Source organism: Channa argus, chromosome 3, assembly GCF_033026475.1.
Source record: "Channa argus isolate prfri chromosome 3, Channa argus male v1.0, whole genome shotgun sequence".
In the NCBI taxonomy this organism is placed as follows: Eukaryota; Metazoa; Chordata; class Actinopteri; order Anabantiformes; family Channidae; genus Channa; species Channa argus.
The window spans coordinates 29,676,239-29,702,243 of record NC_090199.1 but is presented as its reverse complement, the minus strand read 5'-3'; positions in this window follow the sequence as shown (position 1 = coordinate 29,702,243).

The window sequence follows — 26,005 nt, the reverse complement described above, 5'->3', positions numbered from 1 at the left end:
AACACCTTCAATCTCGTACGAAGACATCGTTAGGTGTGTGAAATGCTCTTAATCTTCCAGGGGATGGATGAAAGGGCAGCACCTGAGGCCTCCTCCTTTGCTTAGTGAAGGATTCTCCATGTGAACATACAATCGGTCTCCCATTTTCCATGCTGCCTTTCCGAAAGATCAAGCCCACACATCACACATCTACCAAGGAGTCACCACCTAACGAGCCCATCCTAGGGGATTAAAGGTGTTTGGAGTCGGAAACATGACATCTAAAGCCCCTTTCAGATATGCACTGGAATTCTGACATACTTCTGACTTTATCCTCGTAGACTTCGGACAATGTCAGAGGCTGAATTCTCCTAACATTGTCCACAGTTCATATGTGAAACAGGCATATGACTCTGTCTTATGCTCACCTCCCCTGTTATCCAGCCATAACAAGCCTATTCAGGCCAGGTGAGAAACCAGGTCCGAGGATAGAACTGAATCCCTGTAGCCAACTTTTCTCAGACTGAAGAAGCTGCTTGGATGTGTTGCAAAACATTTCCAACCAAGAAGAAAGACGTCCAGTTGACAGTTGATTCAACATGAGGGTCACAAAATGTTATTGTGAAAATCTACAGTGAAATTATTCTTCTTAGTATTTGTTGTATGATGCAGTGTGAATTATGATAGTTTACGTAAACAATTGTCAATGTAAGCTATGTTCAATAATTATATTTAATTCTAGACACACTTAGTGAAAAAATTAAGCCTGATGACATGATAAACATGATAAACATAATCAAAAATAGAGGCACAGCATAAGCTATGAATGATCTTGTAACAGAGATCATTTTAAATTCTATTAAAAATGCAAAGATTGTTAAAAACATGCTTTTACATCTGTCATTGTGTGTAATAGAGGAAGGTGATAAAACTTTTTGAAGTGAAGTTATTTGTGTTTTTTTTCAGCCTTTCACTTAATGAAACTGAAGCCATGTGCCTTAAACTTAAACTTAATAAAAAAATTACCGATGTTAAAAACAAAAAATGTACATTTATTTATCCTAATGGCAAAGAAAGAAAAAAAAAAAGATAAAATACATTTGTACATGCATTTTTAAAAATAATGTAAAATTTGTTATACAATAATTATATTGTGCAGAATAAACTGTACTATTATCACTCAGTACAGGCACTTTTTAACTGTGCCCCTAATATCAGCTCAAGACCACATTTGCTCCAAAATGTTGAGCTGGTGTGAATAATGCATTCCATGAGAGCCAGGGGAACTCTTACCTGAATAGAAAAAAAAAAGAATCGTATTATTCTATTTTTTTCCCACCAAATGCTATTTAAAGTTTGACATAACTTCCAGACTTATTTTTACAGATTTGAATTGTTACCGTTCTGCCGTCCATACAGTAATAGTCAACGCGTTAATTTAACTAAGTGTCTCATTGATATGGAATTATTCACAGTTCTGCGCTCAGCTGAAAGGTAGTGGATTTTGGTTGGCTGAAACTGGCTTTGTGTGTCTGTGTTAGCAAGAGAGAGAGAGAGAGAGAGAGAGAGAGAGAGAGAGAGAGAGAGCAGAGGGGGAGAATGTAAATGTTTGTTAAATCAGATATCATTTTCTGACACGGTGTTCTAGACACAATTAGGAAGGAGAGGTGATGTTTGTGGAACACAATTCAAATATTTGTTAGGCCAAGAAGCATTACCTGACATCTTGTCCTCAGTGTAATTAGTCTGGATGATATGTACCAGCTCTATGTGTGCAAAATGCTGTAATGTGTGTGTCTATCACACACACACACACACACACAGGTGTGTTCAGGTTAATAGGTGTTTACAGGGATTTGTAGGCAGCACAGGAACCTATCAGGATCTGCCAAGAACTGACGTAGAGGTCAAAGCTCCTCGCTCACCTCAAAATCTTTGATTCAAATAAATTTGGATAAACTGTCTCAGTGTGGAAGAAAACAAAAGCCTGTTTCACGTATGAAATCCGGACAATGTCAGGAGAAATAAGCCTCTGACATTGTCCAAAGTTGTGTTTCACACATGAAACAAACAGTGGTAGATAGTCTAAGTCAGATGAGTCCTCACGAGAAATGGTTGATTTCAATGAGGGGTCACCATGTGCAGGAAGCACAACATGATAGAAAACGTAGGCTGCAGGAAACACTGTTTTGTTCACAGCACTTTCGAGCTGTGCATCGCTTTAAATCTTCCCAACTATTCGGGACACACCATCACACATCATCAATAAGCCCGTTCATTCACTTTTAATCCTCCTGACAACACAGGGCAGTGAAGCATGTTGCACGCACCAGCTCACACACATAATATGGGCATTGTTCTAGGGACCTGAAGGATTGAGTCTGGATAATGTCAGGAGCATCTCACTCGTCTCACTTTCACTTCTTGTGTGAAAGAGGCTTAAGACGGAAAGATTGGAGCACAATCCAAAAATCATTATAAGAATCTATTCGGAGACTTTTGTATTATCAGTAAATGATAATACAAATCCTTGTTAAAGCTGAAAACGTGGAGCAAGAGAAAGTAGGAGTCCGAGAAAAGCTCTTACTAACTGCTAATGTAACCCGCAGATCTGTGGAAACAGCTGTGGGATGAGGGAGGAAGTTGCAGGGGAGCTACAAGTACTTGAGCCAAAGTTTGTTCTTATAGATGGTTCTGCCTGGTTGCGTTTCATTCGGTAAATGGTAAATGTTCTGCACTTATATTAGTTTTCTACCTGTTGGCACTCAAAGCGCTTTACACTGCTTCTTATTCACCCATTCACACTCACAATCACACGCAAACTCATACACTAAGTTGGGGTTCAGTCTCTTGCTCAAGGACACTTTGACATGTGACCGGAGGAGCCGGGGATTTAACCAACAACTGCGAGATTGGTGGATGACCGCTCTGTCTTCCAGAAGCGTCACATTGTCTTCACAACTCTGAAGCAGACTGTGGGCACTAAAAACTTGAGCAAGAGTAAGATTTTTTGTTTAAAGTTTCATCTGCTGTTTAAATCGTAAATAAATCCTACCCCCATTATTATATTTTTATGTCCAGTAATAATTTTTATTTTGTGCTAAAACTGTGATTATGTGTAATATAGTAATTACATATGATCAACTTAAACAACGTCACCATTGACAGCATCATACTTTAGTAGTATAGAATTTAATAGCATAATTTGGTGTAGTGTAGCATTGTTTTATTATTATATATATATATATATATTATTATTATTATTTATATATTATAGTATTGTGGTTAACAAACCATGACTGGAGACAATGTAGAACGTTTTGTATGACAGAAGTTTTGTGTACTAAAGTAATGGTTCCTTGATCTTTTTAAGGCAAGTTTGCGTGGTATGAGCAGGTAAATCAGACATTGTACATCAGACAAAGTTGTGGGAAAAGCCGTGTTAGTCGGGCAAACATAAAAAAAAGTTTCTATTTGAAAGACAGCACACAGTGCACTCAACTCGAAATGACTTTGTTTGAAAAAATAATTTGGAGTATTCCATGCTGAGTACACCATAAGTAAACTGAGTACTGTACACTGTTGTTTTAGTTGTGTACATTAAGTTGTAAGTGAAATACAATTCGTGTTCGAGTTTACTTGTTGTTTTTTTTCAAGACAATCAGTTTAAGTAAGGTTAATCCGAATTTACAGTGTGGAGTTAATCCAGAAAATCTAACTGGTGCATTGTGGAGTGAGTCTACGTAAAAAAAAGGCATTTTAAATTATATTAATTATCAATACCAATTACCATATTCATTTATTATTTAGTTTGAATGTAGATTATAAGAGTTTGTATTCTGGAAAAAGTAAACAGAGAAAATATAGTGACTGAAGACTCCTCATTCTGCTTTTCAGTCACATCCCCTTCTGTCAAACTAAAAGTGAATCTCTCTAGAATTTCTGGGTTTGTCTTCTTCTCTTATGACATTGTGTGACACCTCTTTTCTTGGCCACTGGAAGATGAGTCTGTCTGAGTGGTGTTTGAGTGTTTTAAAGACTTTCTGTGAAACAGGACATGGACATCATTCAAATAGATCCACTCAGTATTATTGGAAGGGAAAAAGGGGATTGTGCAGCCATTATGCATCTAAATCATGTAAACATAGTTTGTCTTGAAACCTTTTTTTTTCTCCTTTTAATCCTCTCATACATTTCTTATTAGACTTGTTAAATTGTTGTATTTACACATCGTCATAGGCCAACTGATCCTGAACATCTTGACATCTTCCTGGTCTTTTTTTCCTTATCTCCACCATATGCAAGTTACTCGCTTTGACCTATTTTTAATTTTGTGTCTATAATTCTGTGTGTATAATTTCAGCAATGTTACATTCCCATGCAAATGTGTGTTGCGAGTGCAAAATTGTATTGGTTTAGGGAAAAAATATATACTACCAGCTTGACATTAACCTTTTTGCTCAACCGCCACTGTGGCCATAGTTTTTAAAAGTGACCAGCCACTTACGCATTTCTCTGGCCACAATTCTGATGGGCCCTGACCCGCCTGACCATTCTGCACAGAGCCACTTTCTGGTGAAGCACTGATGACCTACTCTTTGTAACTGTAGTCCCTGAATGCACCTCAGCTGCAGACCTGCAGATTTTGTGGAAAAAGTGTTTTCCTTTAATGTAAACTACAAGCACAGAAGGAAATGATCCGGTCACAGTCCAGTTACAAAGAGAATATAACATCCAGTTTGAGTTTGTTGTCAGTCATGGAAATGCAAGGCAATAGGCTTCACAATGGATCAATGAGTAAATGCTGTGTCCAGGTGGTGTTTATGGGAATTATTTAACTAGAATTAAAAAATATAAAATTCAACCTGGCACAGAGTCACTGTGTTACCCCCACCGCTGAAAACCATCCGCATTTGCCAGGTAAGTGGGTGCAGATGCTAAGCTCTTCATTCAACACACATGAATGAGTGAATCTGAGTCAGATTTATGTGGAAAAATTATTTACGATGGCATGAGTCCAATTCTATGATTGTGCTTTGTTACATTGTGTCCCCTTCATCGTGCTTGCTTGTCAGTTTATGTGACAAAACTTCTTAGACAAAACACAAACACAAGTCTTTAAAACTTTATTTTATTTTATTGTGGCACAACTGTTTGCCCACTGCGCTTTTATACTATATGAAACGTTTCTCCAGTTCACTGCAGCAGGAAACATGTTGAATAACAGGCTGCAGCCTTTGATTTCAGAAGTCTTGTGCCAGAGCGCAGTATCATTATGCCTGACCACCCATCGTGTTTTTCTTTATTAAATCATGTGCAAATGACAGCGGGTTTTTCTAAAAGACAACCTCACACCTCACATTGGTTAGGACTCGGTATGCCGCCTGTAATACCAGAGAGGTTAAGCTCCAGGGGTCCATTTAAATCTGTGTGAAATCCCAGATATTTCCTTACAACTGTATTTCAGTTTTGTCTTTGATATGTCTCATAATTCTCTCTAATATTGTAGCATCATATCACCACAGCAGTATTTCAATTAAGCCTGAAAAGCATTGGACGCATGCAACAAAGAGCTTTGTCAAACTTGACCAAACAATTATTGGGATAATGTGGGAATCTCTTGGTCGTTCCACTGAGCTCTAGTAGTCTAACACATATGTGTTTATCACACACTCATATAATTGATTCTCAGCAGCTCATTGTTGGTTACAATACTTTTTAGTTGCTTTAGAAGAACCGCAAACATGAAGTGCAATGTGCGAGTGTTGCAGCTGCAGAAGAAATTAATTTCCTCTTCTTTTCTTTTCTTCATTCATTCCACCAATAAATGAATAATCGAGTAATTGATCATGTTTTACGGCATCGTCTTCCTTTACATTACAGTATTTTGCAGGTAGATCACTTTAAGACTTGCTTCCTATATTTCAGAGATGTGACATATTTATGAACTTGTTTTCAAAATAGAAAATCTTGATACTAAAAGTATAGAGATTTGTTGCAATCCATAACTTGTCATTATTATATTATCATATGGCACAATTCCTCTGTGAGTTCTAAAAGCCCACTTAGCAGAACAAGCTTTCTAGCATCATCGTGACTGAACATGGTCAAGCTGTGGATCTAAATATCAGAACACAAATCAAAACATTGTGTGTTTTCTTATATGTCTTGCATATTTTGAATAAGGGGCACTTATACAATATTTAAATATAATATTTCGAGGTCTATAATTGATGCGGTGACAACCATAATGACAGTCACCAGGGAGGCTTGTAGCATAAAATGGTCAAAAGAGCCATGACAGCAGCATGTGCACATCTGTTGCTCCACTCATCACTTTTTAAAATATTTTTATATAATAGATAGAACAGAGCTCCTTAAATTCTGATATGTACCAAAACTGTACCAAAACACAAAATATTGATTTGATTATATTATCGTATTATTGTATTGATTATAGCTATGTAGCTAATTTTGATCTCTAGTCAACATGCAAAATTCTTAACACAAAAGTTCTCAAGTTCTCTTTATAGTAAGTGTAGTATGGTAAGTCAGGTGAAGTGGTCTTCCACCAATCCTGCAGTTGTTGGTTCGATCCCCGGCTCCTCTGATTACGCGTGGACGTGTGCTCGAGCAAGACATTGAACCCCGATTTAGTTGCTCCCGGTAAATGTTGGCCAGCGGCATAGCAGCTCCTCATTGGTGTGTATGTGATTGTGAGTGCCAGTGAATGAGAAGCAGTCTAGAGCTTTATATAAGTGCAGACCTTTTACCATGAATTTATTAAGTTGGAACCAGAAAACATGGGCATGTGTATGGATTTAAGTGACTTTGACAAGGGTTAAATTGCGATGGCTACCAACTGGGTCAGAGTGACCCCAAACTCCAGCTCTTGTGAGATTGAGGGATGTTCTATGTCTGAGGTGGTCAGGACGTACCAACATTGGTTCAAGACAGGAAAAAACTGTAAATCCATGAGAGGGTCATGGGCGGCTGAGACTCATTAATGCACATGACAGGCGAAGGCTGGCCTGCGCACTCCAATCCACTAGAAGACCTACTTTAGCTTAAATTGCTGAAACGGTTAATGCTGGTTCTAACAGAAAGGTGCCAAAACACACAGTGCATCTTAGTTTGTGCTTTATGTGATAGGAGAGAATGCAGAGGACAGGGTTAGAGGGGAGGCACATGATTCGCTGTGGCGACCCCTGAAAGGGAACAGCCGAGAGGAAAAGAAGAAGATAGCCACAGCACAGTCAGTGTGCTCATGCTGACCCGTGGACACGTGAGAATCTGAACTGGACTGTGACGCAGTGGAAGAAGGTGGCCTTGTGATTCCCGTTCTTTTATATAAAGTGGGTGCCTTGGTGCGTTATTGGGATGGCCAGACTGGGGAACCTGCTCATGACTGGGGCGCAGGAAGGTAGAGCAATCCTCCACCAATCCCGCAGTTGTTGGTTCAATCCCCAGCTCCCCCTGGTCACAATGTTAAAGTGTCCTTGACCAAGACACCCTCTCTACTTTTAAGTCTAGGCTTAAAACCTTTCTCTTTGATAAAGCCTATAGTTAGTTATAGTCATGCTGCTATAGGCTTAGACTGCTGGGGGACCCACCTCCCAATGCACAATGAGATGCTTTCCTCCTTTTGTCCCTCTCTCCTCCCGTCAAACCCCACAACTGTACTTAAATCTTGATAGCTAAAGGCTCTGCCTCCCATTCTACCTTTGGAAATTCTGGGAACCACAAGTAGGCCTGCATTCTGAGAGCGAAGTGGTCTACTGGGATGATATGGTGCTATGAGGTCTTCTATATATGATGGAGCCTGACCATTCAGAGCTTTATATGTAAGAAGCAGGGTTTTAAATTCTATTCTAAATTTAATGGGAAGCCAATGGAGAGAAGCTAGTGAAGGTGAAATATGATCTCTCTTGCTAGTTCCAGTCAGCACTCTTGCTTAAAGTTGCTTCTTATGGTTCTAGTTTGGTCTTTGGTTGTCTAGTTTGTTGACGTATTTTAGGCCCCACATTTTGTTAATGCATTGAAATGTCTTTGTATATGTTACATTTGGGTAAATAAAACCCATTTTCTTCTGTGACTTTACTCCTGTGTCCTGTGTCCTACCTGCTCGGTCCCTGACACTAATACAATGTTTGGAGATAACCGTGACTCTCTGTGACTGAACGAAAAATGCAATTAGTCCAACAATTTTTCAATTTCCGTATCTGGAATGTGCAATATATGTTCCAGTTTCTACAATATTACAGCTAATTTCTGCTCAGTTAGTTTTAGCTGATTTTCAAAAGCAACTTCTGACAATAATTTTTAACTCTACTCCCAATCTACTATACATAAGGTGTAAACAAACGGAGCATGGGGACAGCTTTACGTTATAACGTATTTCTGACAAAGAAAAAAATAAGATTATAAAGTTATTCAACTGCCATTTTACCCTGGTATACAAAGTGCATTTGGGAATTGTTTAGTTCTCTCTGTACATCTTTATAGTCTTGATTTTGCTTTGAGATGAGTTTGTTGCAGATTGGTGCTATATAAATAAAGTTGAATTGCATACTTCATAACTTTTATTGACATTCATGAAAACATCTCAAACACCACCCCCACACACAGGAAGGGAGCTTCCGTGTTACCAGAAATGTCATTAAACCTTTCAGAGAGTCTCTAAACAACCTATGATCAAGAAGTGGTGAGAAGTGAAATTTAACAGTGACTTAAAACTAATATCTGGCTTTTTGTATCTAAGCTTCATCACTCAACTCAAAATTAATTATTAAATACAATCGTAGATGTATTAAGCTCTTAAAAAAGGTGTTTAAGGCTGTATCCCATTTCCTCAAGTGTTTATCATGTTTTTCTCCACGGTTGGGTTAAGTGTTAACTCCAGCCCTATGATGCCTGACCCAAGAAATAATGCACAGGAAATTCACATTTTATAAACTGTATTTGGCCCTTTAACAAAATGTAAAAAAATAAGTAAATAACCTATAGGATAATCTGCACACATGTTATTTTGTTTGTATCATATTTGATACATACTGTAAGATAAGATGAGTTTAGATAAGGTAAGATCAAACTTTATTGATCCCACAGCAGGAAATTAATTATTTATTAATAATTAAGTCAGTAGCATTATGCACTGCAGGGAATCAGGCAATAACAAGAACATTAGCATCTTTATTTAAATAGCTACCTTTTCTTCTTTTTTTTCAAGTTGTAAGGGAGAAAACAGTTTTAGGCAGAGGTGGCATTTTGCACAGAACACATGGGAAAGGTGAGGAGTTTCTTTGCAGTGCTTGCACCTTTGTCATTGTGCCCAGTTTGGGAAGTGGATGATCCCATCTCTCCTCACATCGGGAGGCACACTCCACGATGGCCTCTTCCATGGTCGTGTTGGTGTTTGTGGTGGGGAGGAGTGTGGCAAAGAGGATAGTGGTGGAGAGGACAATGGTTTGCTGATCCTGACTTTGCCTTTTCCTGCATTTCCTGCATAATAGCAAACTGAGGCCTGAGACCTGGTCATGGTATTAGCTCCAGTGCGCTCGTGTGTCTTCAGTACTAATTGATTAGTGCCATTTTGACACTTTGCCCCCAAATATACCGAAGTACCATGTGCTGGTTTTGAAGCTGAGCATATCCACAAGATCAACACAACCCATGAATCTGTTGTAGGTTTCCACAATGCCTGGTCAGGGAACCATGACATGTGTCTTGGTCTTCCGATCCTAGAGTTTGACCTGGCCTTGGGGAGTCCTGCTGACAAAAGAAGACACCAGGTCGACAGCTTTGCTGTCACACCATTGTACAATTATCACATTGTCTTGGTTGACTCCATGATCCATAGACCGTCTTTCCTGTTTCTTCAGGTCTTTTTCCTCCTGGCAGTCGCATACCCTGTTCATTCTGGTGGTGCCCTGGTAGTATATCCCTCTCTCCTGTGGATGTTCCAACATGATGTGATGTAAAATCGTTGTCAGTGAACACCTATTCTTTTGGCCTGTGCCGCTTGGATTCTCTTCTTCTGTGGTCGTCTGGTCAATACTTTCATCAAATTCAGCAGCTGTGGGCGTCTTTCCACTCTTCTCTTTACTTTTCACTTTGCCTCTTTCACACTGCTTTGTTGCCTGTGTCACTGTTGGACCCTCTTCTTCTTCTTCTTCAATACTTTTATCTTCCTCCTGGCTACTATTAGTGCTTTCTTCATCATGGCCTTCTTTGGGGGGTTCAATCTTCCACTTCATCATTTGTCACCATGAGTTTCTCCATGTTGCTTAAATTAATGAGTCCAATAATTTGTTCTGAACATAACATTTCAATCTGTAATATATGTAATTGATTTATCAAAAACTGTATTATGCACTATGTGGACATGATGAACACACGGGAAAAGACTAAGGAAACTAATAAACAGAATCACACCAAACCTCAGACCAAAGGTTGCTTGGGACTAGAGTCCAATTCACAGCAGCCAGGATTACTCAGGTCAGGTCAATAAAGAGTGTGTTGGCAAGGGGAGAGATGAGGATCTGGCAGGGAACTGTGGGGAAAGCTGGACTTATAGGTACAGGAAGCGGGGCTACAAAATAAAAGTCCAAAGGGAGGAAGTGTAACTGAGGACCATTGACAATGTCCGAATTAAATCACCTAAACTCTTTGGAATTTTATAGCTGTGGTCCCATCTAAAGTGTAACCACTAATTTACAATTAATGTTTTGTGTGTGTTTTTTAGGGGACAGCAGTGAGTGACATCCCCCAGTGTCATCAAAAGCTGAATAAGCAGCATTGTCCGGGAGCCTCAGTGTTGACTGGTCTTCACAGTGTAGTAAGTCGAACTGGCTGTTGTTGACATGACACTTAAATAAAAATGTTTTGAACTGATTTTACGTTCACTCTTATAATTAGTTCACAATTAAATTACATCACGACGGACAGTGTTTTTTTTTTCTTCTTTACTTCATAATGTATTTTAATGTCTTACTATGAGCAATGATTTTTTTGAGTTTTTTTAAAAAAATGTGTCATTCACTTAATTTATTGCATAATGATGTGTATATTCTATTCCCTACACACAAAATGTAATCTATTTTGAAGTGCATCTGTGTATTAATAATTAATGAATCTATAATTGTATCATTAATAACAGCAGCAGCAGAAGGCTGAGTTGTATCATTGATTCCTTGGCTTGGCTTTATTAAAATGATATTTAAATTTAATGATGTGGCCCATAATGAATTCTATGGATTGGGAAGCTGGTTGAAGAGGGGAAAGGGCTATAAAAAAAAAAAACATAGACATTGTTGAAATAATTTAGCAAAAGTAGTGATTTTAGGACAGTGGATTATAAAATACATGCACTTACATTACTGTTCTTATTAGCATGATGTGAAAGGAGGCTGCAATATAATAATCAATTGGTCAACGTGAAAATACAATAGGCTTCTTCTAGACCTCAAAAGTGACTGTCAGAGGTTGTTTTTATATAAAACACACACACACACACACACACACACACACAATAAATAAGGCTGTCCAACCAGAACTAACAAAGGCCCACTACAGACAATGCTGTCAGCACAGCCAGGGAGAGATTTTCTGGTGTGTGCATGTGTGCGTGCATGCATGTTTATATGTAAGTATGTATATATATATATATATATATATATATATATATATATATATATATATATAAATATATGATGTCTTTGTGTGTGTGTGTGTGAATAATAATTGTCTCCACTGAATGTTTCTTCTTCTTGTCATAAGCTACGCTCATTTACACTCAAAATATTGGTCTGTGTGTGTGTTTGTGTGTGTGTGTATGAGAACGAGAGTGTGTGTGAGTAACACAACACGGGGAGGAGACAAAGACAATGTGTGTCATAAGCTACGCTCATTTACTCTCAAAATATTGGTCTGTGAATATGTAAGTGCATGTGTCACATATACATGATTTGTGTGTGTGTGTGTGTGTGTGTGTGTCAAAAGCTCATGCATTTTCAGTTAAAACATCAAGAGCACATCTGTGTGCTACACTCACACATGCGCCACACTCATTTAGCCTCAGTAGCAGTAGAATGGGGAATTCCAATAATAATCATAAACCCTACTTTATTTTCCCTGTTTGAGGTGAGACGACTGCCTTTTCCCCTTGCCACCACTTTCCAACCCGCTCATCCAATCAAATCTCGCACACACGTGTGTGTAGACGCACACACATCCACAAAGCCTCCTGCGTGCAGTTCTGCAAGCCAGGGGATTGTCAGAGTTATTACATGGAGTGTTGTCTGCCTTGTTACATTTTCACTTTATGAGCTGAGAGCCGTCCACAGTCCCTCAATACTTAGCATAGACAGCAACTTAGGCACTCTGTGTGTGTGTGTGTGTGTGTGTGTGTGTGTGTGTGTGGCTACTCTTTTCTTTTTATCAGCAGACTGGGTCCCTTACTACTTAGCAACCCAACTATTTAATAAGCACAGCAGGAAAACGTGTGTTGGTGCGTGTGTGTGTATGTGCATGTGTGTTTCTAAGAGAGATGAACAGGAAAAAAGGGAATGACAGACACACAGACAGACAGAGAGAAAAATAGACAGTATAATTATTTTTCTGTGATCATAAAGAGCTGATATATATTAAGGTTATGTATATTTCATAAATACGCTGGGGTATAACTTTAGCTTTCTATGAGACAACTGAAAACCTGATCCCTGACACATCCTATTGATTTCAGCATTAGTCTTGAATGCATCATGGCTATGAAGGGGAGAAAATAAGGCTTATAAAGACAAAAAAGCCACATTAGAGACTCTGGTAGCTGTTTTTTTTTTTTATCAAAATGCCAAAATATTTCAGTTTTGTTACACTACTTGCATGTCAGTCTGTGAAACATCCAATCATCATTTACTTAAAATGTAATGTACTAAGTTATTGAACTTTACTCAAGAAACATAAGCCAATGCTGAAGGAAAGCAATGACTAAAATGTGTTGGGTTTAGTTATGGCATAAAAATTTATGAGTTGATATAATTTTATTTAGTAAATATAAACTAATAAAATTCTATAAATGCTTCATATCCAGACTAAAATTATCCATCCATCCATTATCTTCCGCTTATCCTGAGTCGGGTCATGGTGGCAGCAGGTTTTGCAACAATTTTCAGCTCCTCTGGAGGGATTCTCAGAAATTCCCAAGGTCACGTATCCTCACATGGCCCATTCACTAAATCAAACAAAATGGGAAGACTTGGGTTTTTCTACACAACTGGGATACATGTGACTTTGAGCAACAAATGTATTGTTATGCAATTCACCCTTATCATAGCATTGTTACATGCGATTTTCTATTGAACATGCCAACACTGAACGTCATATATCATCTAATATTGTTTTCTCAGAACCTTAGTGTCCTCAACATGCATTGCCACAGAAGTTCCTCCGGTGACATGTCAAAGTGTTCTTGAGCAAGACACTGAACCCCAACTTAGTTGAGTGTTGGTCAGCTGCATAGCAGCTCCCCCATCAGTGTGTGTGTGAGAAGCAGTGTAAAGCGCTTTGATTACCAATAGGTAGAAAGGCCATTTACTGTATACTGTTAAAATATAATGTTTGACCAAAGCTCTAAGAATTAGGTACCACAGCTTCTGGTGCTACAGTAGTCGACCTTTTATTTGGGCATCTTTGAGTTAGATATACACTAATCAGAAACATCATTATGACCACTTGTGCAATTTAATCCAAACCAGTGGCTCTGCCATGAATTCTACTTTTACATTGTAATAATTTCTTAGTTTTTAAGTTTGTTCTTTCGGAAAGGTGATAATTCTACTCTCTGTTTATTATTGAGGTCAAAGTGGGGAGTGGAGTCATTGTAAGAAGAGGTGGATCTAAATTTTAAATATGATGAGGGAGGCAAAACTTTAGGCTTGGGACTTCTAACAGAAACTTATTCTGATGAAGCTGTGCAGTTTTTGGGGGACAGCTTGGCAAAGCCCAGCTCTACAGGGCTCTGGAAAACCTAAACCTGTACCTGGGCTCTTTTACAGGCAAGATCCATTGAGGTCTAAACCAAAAAGCCCTGGCTCATCTAACATCTATGTGTCAAGAATCAGGGGCGAGTGGAAAAAATAGGAAAATGCAGTTCATTTAAATTTGATGATTTAAGTTATAAAAATCGACGGTTCTTTTGAAAATACAATTCGACTAGTAAATGTGTATATTATAGCAAACTATTACTCATTTTCATTCCTCTTTACATATTATAGGTTCTGTATGTTTGCCTGCACTGAAATTCCAACGTTTGCATAAAAAATCAACTTAACCAATATAACAAAATCCACGAAATTAAAATAATAAGGTTTGGATTCAATTGGAAGATTTTATATTTTTTTTACAAATTATGCAGCTCTTTGATTTTCTATACAAATATATATTAAAAGACCCTAAGGGCACAGTGTGTAAGATTTAGTGGCAGCAGTGAGGTTCCAGTATTATGAACACCCCTTTACTTCCAAGCATGAGAGAGACCACTGCAACATCAAGTAGCATTACTATATGTCATGCTATAACATTACTTCACATGGCCATATTTTTAGAAATTAACTTTTCATGCATTGTGGTAGCATTTAGTTTGGTTTGTCAGTGGCCTCATTAAAAGGGCATCAGGCCTGTATGAAAAAAAAATTGGCATTTATTAAAACAAATTAAATAAAACTACAATTCTTATTTTCAGGTTTCAGCAGGTTTCACTAATTTCCCCTACATCATTTAGCAGCGCACGTACAACATTGTTACTGACAGTAGAGCATCACAGCATCCTAAACGGGACTAAACAGGAATCTATCATTTAGACCATCACAGGACACAGGACACTCTCCACTGAAACCAGACCCAGTCATGGCCTGGCAGGTTTCTGAATTAAATTCTCCTGCACCAGCCTGTAGTGATTTCTCAGGTCAGATATCATGCAATATTCCTAATAATAATGAAATCATATTGAATGCCTGCCGTCGGGGAGGAGCTTCCATTACATCAAAGATGGAACGCAGTGATCGCAGACCGATATCAAGCCAACGGGTCAGTTTGTTCATTTTGAGAAGGTATTTCTTGATTTCTGTTTGTTCAGTGTGTAAAGACTTTGTGTGTGTCTCTCCCTATCTGTGTCAGTGTGAGCAATAACCTAATGAGTATAATAGGGCTGTTATATTTTTAATAAACACAGCAGGCAGCTGTAGTCTGCTGAGGCTCGTAGCTAAATGGATAGAGAGACTGTCAATGACTCACCTTGGTACACTTACTGCTGATTACAGAAAGGCAGCGCTTGCTGTGCATATGGACTCTGCCTGTGTGTGCACGTGTGCGCTTGCACACCAGACCTTTTATTTCTGCAAGAAAACTACTGTGTGTGTCTGCGTCGTGCGTCTACTTATGAGTTACAGTTTTTCATTAACACACAATAATAACTGTGCGTCTGCATGCATATACACAGATGCTTTCTCACCCACAACTTCAAAACTGTGTGCACAGTCAGATGTATGCGCGTGTGTGTGTGTGTGTGTGTGTGTGTATCCCATTACTTTCCCTCTCTCTGTTGACTAAATGAAACCCCATCCTGGCAGTTTCTCATCCTCAGCACCCATTCACTCTCCCAGTGCTCCCCACACAATATTAAAACTCTCCCTTACTCCCAACACGCCGGGCAAAGCTCACCGGTTCACACGCCTCAGTATCTGCTTTTTCCAGTCTGCGAGACGTCTTTATGTCTGTCAAACAATATCAGGTGGAATCTCAAGTGGAAAATAGGATCAAAACATTGTAATTGGGCAGTTTTTTTAATCTCTATTGTCTTCCAGCAGGGGCAGATTATGAAGATGAACCAGAGGCATAAAGATTAGTTGTTGTTTTTTTCAGTTATAATAAAATCTTAAATTTATACTGCAAGGATTTTAATTATTAGGTTACAACCACCTACATACTTCACCTTTTTGTCATTCGGAAGAAATTCAATGTGCTTTTCATTACAAGACATAAAAACACCACAAAAGCAAAAAGAAGTGCAGTGATTTCAGTTATAATACAATACAGTTATAAAATCTACAAATGACACTGATTGAAATGGGATATAATATATTGCATCCATATGGTATTTTATTAATATATACTACAAAAATGTTCAAAATCTGTGCATCTAAACAGAAAGAAGCCTGCAGTGGATTTTTGTCTTGTCTTCTAAAACTTAAAAAAATAAAATATTGATTATAATAAAAATATAAAATCTGTTTATCGCATTAGTAATGATTGATTACTATTTTCACTTACATTTGTTAACATTTATTTATTTTACATTTATTTGCAACTAAAAACAACCATGTCCTATAAATATGCTACTACTACTCCAAGATATCTCATCCACTGACTGCGCTAATAATAAAAATGCCATTATCATTTAATTTATGTCAGCTTCTTTTTTTTATGTAACATTATATTTTAAATCTCAATGCAAACTGAAGTCAATTATTTAGTTTGAGAACATAGAAAATTACAATATCTTTAAAGTAATTATTATTTTCTTTTCTTTAATAGTAAAACTACTTACTAAATAATAGCACAATGTATTAATTAGTCTTATTGTATCTCACAACTGTACACAGTTACAATTATATGTAATTAATGTAGAAGTTAAACATGCTTCTTTGTTTTCAGCAGAGTATGAGAGGATCAAATATCATTTAATCCCACAGAAATCTAGATATAAAGCCATTAAAACTGGTGAGCAATATATTATCATTTTATCATATTATCATTTGGCCCTGTGACCCAAGGATCATAAAGAAACAACACTTTATTCCTCTCGGTCTCCGAGCTTGATCAGCCCAGCTCCTCGTTTTATTTCATATACAGTGCTGTGATGGACCTATCAGTTTTATTCCAATCATAATGAACAAATAGCTTTTGACTTTGACTCATTAGAATAAATTAACTCAGGCTCACCTCAACACTGCATTCCAATATTTAAGTCTTTTAAGCACACACATCTCCCCTCAGCCTCCCCCTTTTTTTATAGTAATGAGCTGGTTGAGTCTTAACAAAGTAGAATTCATTGCCAAAGCAGATGCAAAAACAATATTTTCACACGTATACATTTCTCTCAGGGTGAGAATGCATCAGAGGGGCAATAATGAGGGTAACTGGGGTCTAAATCTTTATTAAAAGAGGGTCCAAACATTCATTTTTCCTTTGTGAAAGTAGCTTTATTTTTTATTTTTTATTAATTTCTGTTAAACCAAGGACATGTACAAGTTGAGCTGGGGAAAAAAACAGTAAAATGTACGTAGTGATATGAGCTTTTTACTTAAATTACATCATGAATAGATTTTAATCTAAACCTATAAAATTGTCCAATTCAAGTTTGAGCAACACATTTCAAAATCGATGTCTTGCAAAGTCCACAGCATCTGCGTTAGACTCATTTCATATTTATTAAGCCAATGTTTACTGGAAAGGTTGCGTTGCATTTCATCTGCTTTAAGTAAAGATCAGATATCAGTTACAGCACTTATCTGGCTTCAGTGTATCTACATGCAGTCTGACAGACTGTTGAGGCAGCAATGCCAACCACAGAAAACTGCTGTACAAGTTTGGACTGTATCGAGTTTGACAATACAAGGCATTCAAGATGCGATCAAACAGTAAGTCAACATCTGAATCACAAGACTGTAAGAGAACTGACATCAATGTTTTACGTTAGAAATGTGTGAGAGCAGCTGCTTCCAACTGTTTTGGCAGATTCTGAGAACTTCAAAGCACAAAAGGAACCATCCATCCAGGTATCGTATAGATTTTTTCTATAGCAGACAGACTTATTTTGAAAGTCTCTGTTTCTTCCTAATTCTAGAAACCAAATTAACATATGCACTTAATTTTTCTGTCCTTTGTTGCTTTCAAAACACATTGTGCTTCCCAGAATTTGCCTCTTTTTTTCTTTGTTTCTTTTGATAATCCAAATAATTCTGACCACACATTTCCTAAATGGATTGATTTCTTCATCTTCCAAATGAGTGGACAAACACCACTTAGGACTAGTGAGCCGACACAAATTAACCAGAGAGCTTCACATTAGCCCAAAGCCTGCATCAGTGAGGAGAAGCCTTCAGTATGGCACATTCTCATTATGCTAATCTGATAAATGAATGAAGTACAGCAGAGTGTCGACAAGCCATTCACAAGCTTAATGAATACAACATATAAAACCTAAGACAAAAAAAGTTATTTCCCTTTGAAACGTGTTGTGCACTGCGTTAAATCTTTTTTTTTTTTATCCTGACGCTCGACACCTGTTTGCTACATTTCACAGGGTCTGCAAACGTTCCAATTCAAAGTTAAAAAAAAGAAAGAACCTAAATGAGGCTTTTTTTTTTTTTATCTCTTTAAAAGGCAAAATCCCCAAGTTGGTTTTTATACAGGCTTCTTTTACCTTTGGATGGTGTTGCTGGGAGCCAGCACACATGTTTATCACCGCTGCCCCAGTCACTGACTTGCCCAACCAACATCAGAACTGAACAATAATAACCAGAATGTCTGTAAAATACAGTGGAGGAACCTCTATCAGCTTTTACTCTTTACCTCAGTGGAGGGATAAATGCAATGTCTGGTCCAGATGTGTTCCACATGTGACTCGCGAATAAGGTTTCTGCAGAAATCTATAATGTTTAGGTTTTGTTAAATTTTTATTTATATAAAGATTTAAGGAAAGAACAATTTCAAATACCTGATTTCTGACTATTTATTGTGAAAAATCATCAACATTCATTTGAATACCTTTATTTAGTGCTTAACCCTTTGAGTGAAACCATTTTTTTTCAAAAGAAGGAAATGTTTTTCTAAATGTGTTGTGGCTATTTTTTTATTTTTTTTTTCAATTGTCAAGTTATTTCACAAGAAACATATCAATTTTGGATGCTATCAAACTGTTGCACACCAGGTCTGTGGTGTGGAACAAAAAGAGCAGAAGGTGAAACGGGAGCCGATTGTGATTGATTGATTTTACACTGACTACTTCAGCCATAATAATAGTGTAAACCAGTATTTTTTACTGTGACGTGCTCTGTTCTAACAGTATGAACCTGCTTTACATGGAGTGGAGGAAAAAGTACACATTTCCCTCTGATTTATAGTAGAGTTAAAGTAAGACGAATTGGAAAAACTCCAGTAAAGTGCAAGTACCTCTAAACTGCACTAACTCACTGTTGTAATTACAGAAAATAAATGCACTTGACAGTCACTGTCCATCATTTATTAGTGAGGGAGGAAGTGTGACTGTCGGTTGGCTCAGCTCCATAAACCAAGTGAAGTTCCATAAAATACTGTATTTGTGGTCAGTAATGAGCTTTTTAAGGCCACCAAGGTGAACAAAATTCAGAACCATTAACTCCACATATAAGACTGATACTAGTGATTAACCAATTATAAAACACAATACTTCACAGTGGATTGATTTTGAAATTGACATTCCACCATAGATCTTTTACACTCTACCAGTCGTCATTTGAGTTGTTTCTGAGAGTCACTTTGAAGGCACCAACAAATGGAGACGCTGATGGAAACAGCTTCTTCTTCCTCACTCTGGAAATGTAAGAATCCAATAAAGCTGTTTGGTTCACAGTCTGACTATATTAATGTGAGTTTGTTTCTCTCCACTGAAAACTGCCTCCATATATAGAAACACATCTACATCTTTCTCCCTTTACTTTGTATGTAGGGTTGTGTTTCTTGCCAGTTCTCATTATGCAAAAAATATGTTGCTGCTGCTTTGAAAATTATTAAATAATTTAAAAAATCATTAGTAATCAATATTCATTTTGCCATATTTACAACACTATGATAAACATATTTGTTTTGTATGGCTCACAAACACTAATACACACGAATTATAGTTACACTGAAATCCTGATTTTTTTTCTTTTCCTAACACGTTTTATGTATAAAAATGAACATTTATTACAAGTGGAGAGAAAGGCTGCAAATGGACTGAGAGAAACAGCAAGCTGAAAGGAAACGAAGGGAAGTTTTTATATGTAAAGAAAATAATAATGCAAAATATTGTGAAATAACCAGTAGAGTAAAAATACACAGGAGTCATGTAAAAGTGTTGGCAGGAAAAAACAAGGAGAGAAAAAAAGGGACAGAAGGTGTCAGCAGAGATAATTAAGAGGAATAATTCAGTTTTAAATTAAAGCTCAAGTGTCTTTAGTTGTGACATACGCTGGTGCACATTTATACTGTTGTGCAAAATAGGCAGTATTTTTTTTTTTTTTTTGCTTGTTTGTTTGGGTTTTTTTTTTTTTTTTTTGTTCTCTGGCTGAGACAAACACATGCAGCAACACTGTCAAAGATGAGATGACTAGTGGAGCCGGTGCTGTCCCGGTCAGCTGTCTCTCGTCTGCGGTTCAACAAGGGTTAAAGAGAGCAAGCGGAGCCTTCATAACGACGCCACCCTCCCTCTCCTCAGACTACATACAGATACAGACAAGCTCGCGCTCCCCCGATAACACACACATACACTCAGACTCATACACAGTCTGCCTTTTGCCCTCTCTTCTCGTACACACACGCTGTGTCTCTCTCTCTCTCTCTCTCTCTCTCTCACACACACACACACACACCTGCTGGCGGAGGAGAAGAAGACTAGCGCGCGGCCGATCACGGGGCGCAGCAGAGCATCTGGTCTCCTGTTGAAGTGGAGAAACGGAGGAGAGGAGCAACCGGCGCTCCGCTGCTCACGGTAAGCACTTTATGGAGATGAATGGCCTCAGCTGGCTGCTCCCCCCGGGGGTCCTGGAGATGTTTAGTCTGAGTGTGCGCGTGCGTGAAGGAGAAGTTGTCCACTGAGTCTGGATGTGGAGGCACCAAAGGTTTAATTACAGTTGGTGAGAGTGGATGTTCGCTGGCTATTGGCTGCTGTTAATTAGAAAAGGTCCACGTTGAAGCCTTTTTGGAGTTGAAAGGTTGGTGCAGTCAGCTGTGCAGACTGACACAGCTGATTGAGGACTGGGTCATTCAGCAGAGCAGGTGGTTGCAAAAGGTGTGAAGAAGTAAACTCAAGCATGTGGCACTTTCTAGGTGAGACACCACACAGGGGTTCCCAAAAAACGTATAGAGGAAGAGAAAGCAAAAAGAGGCAGAAAGATAATAAGACCGAGACAGGATGCTGAGACAAGTCTCCACAGCACCCTCAGGGACAGACTTCTAGAGTTTAGGAGAAACTTCAAAAGAACAGCTGCTTTTGTTCAGAGGGTGAAAAAGCAGGACCAGCCAGAGAACCCAGATCAGAGGAGCTCAGATCTGTGGAAAGGTGCCTGACCGTGAGGAGTTTGGTGGGGGGCATATTGTCCAGCACTATTCTCAATGAAGACATGTGAGGTGGAGCTGTTCCGTAATGGTGAAATTAGAGTTGATGAAGCTATAAATGGATCATTCCAGTTTCACTGCTGGTGAAGAAAGTGTGATTGCAAACTGATTTGCCCACAGAACGTCTGCTTAGGGAACTTTGTCATTACTCATGAATGTTATAGTTCCTCAGACTTAAAGTGACTAAACTTCAGTTTTGTGTTTTCTCACCCCCTCACCAAAAACTTTCCCTCTTTAACATCAGATGCTCTCCTAGATTCCAGCACTATATGAAACCAATTGCAGAAAATGTGTAAAACTAAAAATCTGCTTATTCGAACTCAAATATGCTGTAGGTCCATCGAACCCAAATACATTCTGCAGTATGAGGTAAAATGTTTTATTTTTTTTAAATCAAACTATTTATTACACAATGTACCTAACTTCTGAATAAGCTTTGCAACAGTTTTTTTTGGTCCAACCTAAATCTTAAAATAAAATCCTAACCTGGTGATGGGTTCACAAAAGCAGCAAAGCCGTGCGTAGGTCTGAGGGTTCAGACAGACGACACTGTAGAATCACGATAAGGCAACAGAACAGAGGAAAAGCAAAAGAGTCAACTAACCAACTGCCTAATTTCAAATCTTACCTTTGCTTATCTCATCATTCACCCATTCTGCCCCCAATGAACCTGCTATAGGCACAGATGGTAACAAAGTTAACAACACACACACAGATTATACATCGTTTTTTTTCTCTCTCTCTCTGTTATACAGAGTTGTACAGTGGCAGAGAAGACGTCCTTTATTTTTACTTTGACACTGCTAACCTGGATTTTATTGTTGGATTTATTTTTTAGAGTTACTAATATTCTGAATTAATGAGTGATGGTGTAATTAAGTTATTTAAAGTCATTTATCACTGCTTTTCCTGGTTTGACTCTATTTTTATCCAAACTATTCTTTTCACTCTGGTGACGCAGAAAAATAACACTGGTGCTTAGAAACAGGATTTTTCTCCCAGGAAATAAATAAATACAAATTGAAATAGTTTCCAGGTGTTTTCTGTCACGTAGCTGTAAACTGACATTACACTGTAGCAACACTTAAGTTAGTTAAGAAAAAAAAAAAGTGATGTGCATTAATTTGGAATTTGGCCTTGGGAAGGAGTCTACAGATGATTCCAGCCTGAATATGAACTGAATCCACTCCTGCAGCCCATGTGTTCACAGGCTGATTACAGCCCACATTACAAACTCAGCAATTAAAAAGAAAGTGTGTCTGTTGGTTTCTCTGGGACCTTCTCAAATTTCATTTTTAATAAGGATGCTCCAAAAGGTGGTCATAGAGGAAAATATTTTCAGCAACATTATTTTATGCTTTATACTTTCATTAAATTCTATTGTTGCAAGGTTCAGACCAGTGATCATGTTATGAATTTTATGTGGCTGTTTGGATTCACAAGCTGTGCTTCAGCCCCTTCAGCTTGAGTAGTTTTGCTGATTTAAAGAGGTAAATATTAATGGTTATTTTCCATTTTATATTCGTAACTGATTTAGATGACTTAGTAGAAATCTGTTTTTGCTTTTGTTTTTGTTTTTTTGGAAACCAAACTAAATGATTTAATGTTAAAAAGGTGAAAAAATTCCAAAGTGACGTGGATGTTTTTTTCTTTTTGCAGTCCTTCATTGTTAAACTACAATTTCTTCCCTGTGCCAGATGCTGTGACTTAAACAATATTACCACAGCACAATAACTTGTTACAATAATTGATTAAAAACCACAACAACAAAAAAAGAATCATCTTTCACTCTGTCCGACAGTGAGGCTGCGCTGTGTTTGCCAACATGACTAACCCAACACCTTATAATGGTGGAAGTGTCTTCCTTTACTTAGTCATGCATAGTGCAACACAGTCTCCTTGGAATGTGTTAGTAGACCGTGGAATTAGTGACATTTGATACAGACTAGTGTAAAGCAGTGTAAATGAAAGATGTTTGGTTAGTTGTCAGCCAGCAGCCTGGATTAGGTTGTTCAACTGTGGCATATTCTTCCATTGTTGTCGAAAACGTATTAAAAACACATCAGCCAGACACATCGCTGCACTCGGTGACACATTTCTTCTAAAAGTGGTGACCCTTCAATTTTTAACAAACGTTGCCCCGCACTATCTGTTTCTATTTCCCTCGACATTTATGGTAAAATTATGCCGTCTCGTGTCAGTTTCGGCAAATTTTAGAACGATCAAGATGTGCGTTAAACTTATTTTGGACAGCAACGCAGGTGGACGTGCTAATCCAGCCCCAAGCCTGACAGCTAGTGGAGAGTTCGGTGTTTGTCTGTGTGTTAACGTGATTAATTTAGAAAATGACAAAAAATTATCATTTAAATGTCTTACTTGTCTTTATGTGTCAGGAAAAACACACACTTGCCTATGGAGTGAGAGCGACCAATAAAGGTTCCCCGGCCAGTAGTCAAAGCGTGGATGATGCCGCTATGTGTTGTGTACGTCAGCCATTAGCTTGGTGGAATTCCATTCTGCAGATATATATGGATGACAAATGAAAGGAAAACCTGAATAAACTTGTGGAGAAGCACAACATCAGGTGAATCCATACAGAACAGAAAGTTTTTAAACTTTTTATGAATATGACCTAGAAATCCGGTGTTATGGCTTTTGCACTCTCCAGATCTGAATCCAACATGTTAGACTACGGTCTCCAGCACCATCATCAAAACACCAATGAGGGAATATCTTGTAGTATAGTGTTCTATTCCTCCAGTAGAGACAATCAATGGCAGGGTTGATTGTTCTGGTAGCATGTGATGACCCAACAAGTATCCATTCATCTATTATATGTTACCCTGTGTGGGGTCACAGGGGGCTGGAGCCCATCCCAGCTGTCATGGGGCAAGAGTCCATCCTGTATCGGTCTTCAGTCTATCTCAGGGACGGGGACCCAACACAACCAAAAAAAAACAAAAAAACGTTGCTTTTCCTTTAATTTAGCTTAAGCCAAGATAATATATCTTAAGGTGAACTTTTGGAGAGTTTGGAGTGATTTAGACATTTATAGACATTTTGCTCACATATAGTACACATTTAATAAATGAATTGAGAAATGTTTAGCTTCACTTTATGTCTATTGTGAAGCTACATAATCACTGTGGGTTTTATGAAGCACACACAAAATGTACTTAAATGGATTTTCAAAGATTATAGTTTGTTACCCTGTTGACTTTCTCAATAAAGCTAAAATAATTATTATTACACAAATGTGATGAGCAAGTTTCCCCACTCACCAGTTGATTTTTACTCTGTAGAATCATCTCTTTTAAGTAGTTCATCATTTCTGCATTGGCCTATGTAGCATTGATTGTTGTTGTTGCTACACCCAATAATTTCTCACCCAAAGGTCCAGACTGTCTCATATGTTCTGTCCCATGAGAATACTTTTCACATTCCTGAGGAAAAAAACGTGTTCACCAATCAATGGCTTAGACTTTAAGAAGAAAGCAGGTGTGAATGGTTTCTGATGAGGAGGAAATGTGCGACACTAGGGGCAAATCTGCAGCGCTCAATAGTGCATTACCAAGGCAAACAACACATTTACCCACATTTACTGAACTCAGTTTCTTCGTTTGTGTCATTTTCCCACTGACCTTTAATTTTGACTTAATTTTTTTTTTTGGTTGTAAAATAAAAAGAAAAAAAAAAAAGAAAAAAAAAGGAATTTAATCATTGAATGTCAATACGCTCCCAGAGCTTTCTCTCTGGGACATCAACATCTGTGATGCAAATAACACATTTCAAATGAATGAGAGATGGCTGCTGTGATTTGTGAATACTGATAAAGTTATTAATATAAATGCAAGAGCACTATCCTATTCATTTCCTGTTGTAGAAAGGATTTAGGCTGTGAACCCTGAGGCCACAAGGCAGTGACACCACTGAGGAATGCGGACACAAAGACTGCAGGGAAGCAAAAAGTGACACCTGTCTGTGTAAAACGCTGGTCATCCAGGCTCCAGGGTTTTAGACTTTGGTTTGTGTTGCCCTTATAGTATGTACTCTGAAGTGTGTATAGCACAGATGAAATCATAATCTGGATTCCAAAGATGAGAGTTTTGTTTTCCATCTCGGGTTCAACTGGATTCAGCTTCTTCACGTTGTTTTGATAGTATAATGATCAAATTTTTTAAAATTTTTCCTCATTGTACTATTTGGAAAAATAGAAAATAATAATTCATATTTAATAAAGCATTCAGGACTGTGCTGTAAATGAGACAGCTTACGATGTCCTATGTTAACATCTTATTCATTAATTTATTGTATTTTCCAGGGACAATAAAGTAAAACAAATTTGGATCGATATACAGGGCGACCGGGGCAAAGCTACATAGCAGCTCCCCCATCAGTGTGTGAGTGTGTGTGTGATAGTGTGTGTGAATGGGTGAATAAGAAGCAGTGTAAAGTGCTTTGTGTGCCAATAGGTAGAAAAGTGCTATATAAGTGCAGAACATTTACCATTTAACATGCTGAGATTCCCTTAGTTTCTGATCAACAACCTTTAAGGTTTGTTTGTATAATGATCATTCGAAAGGCCTGGGCCCCTTTTTTTTCAATCCACATA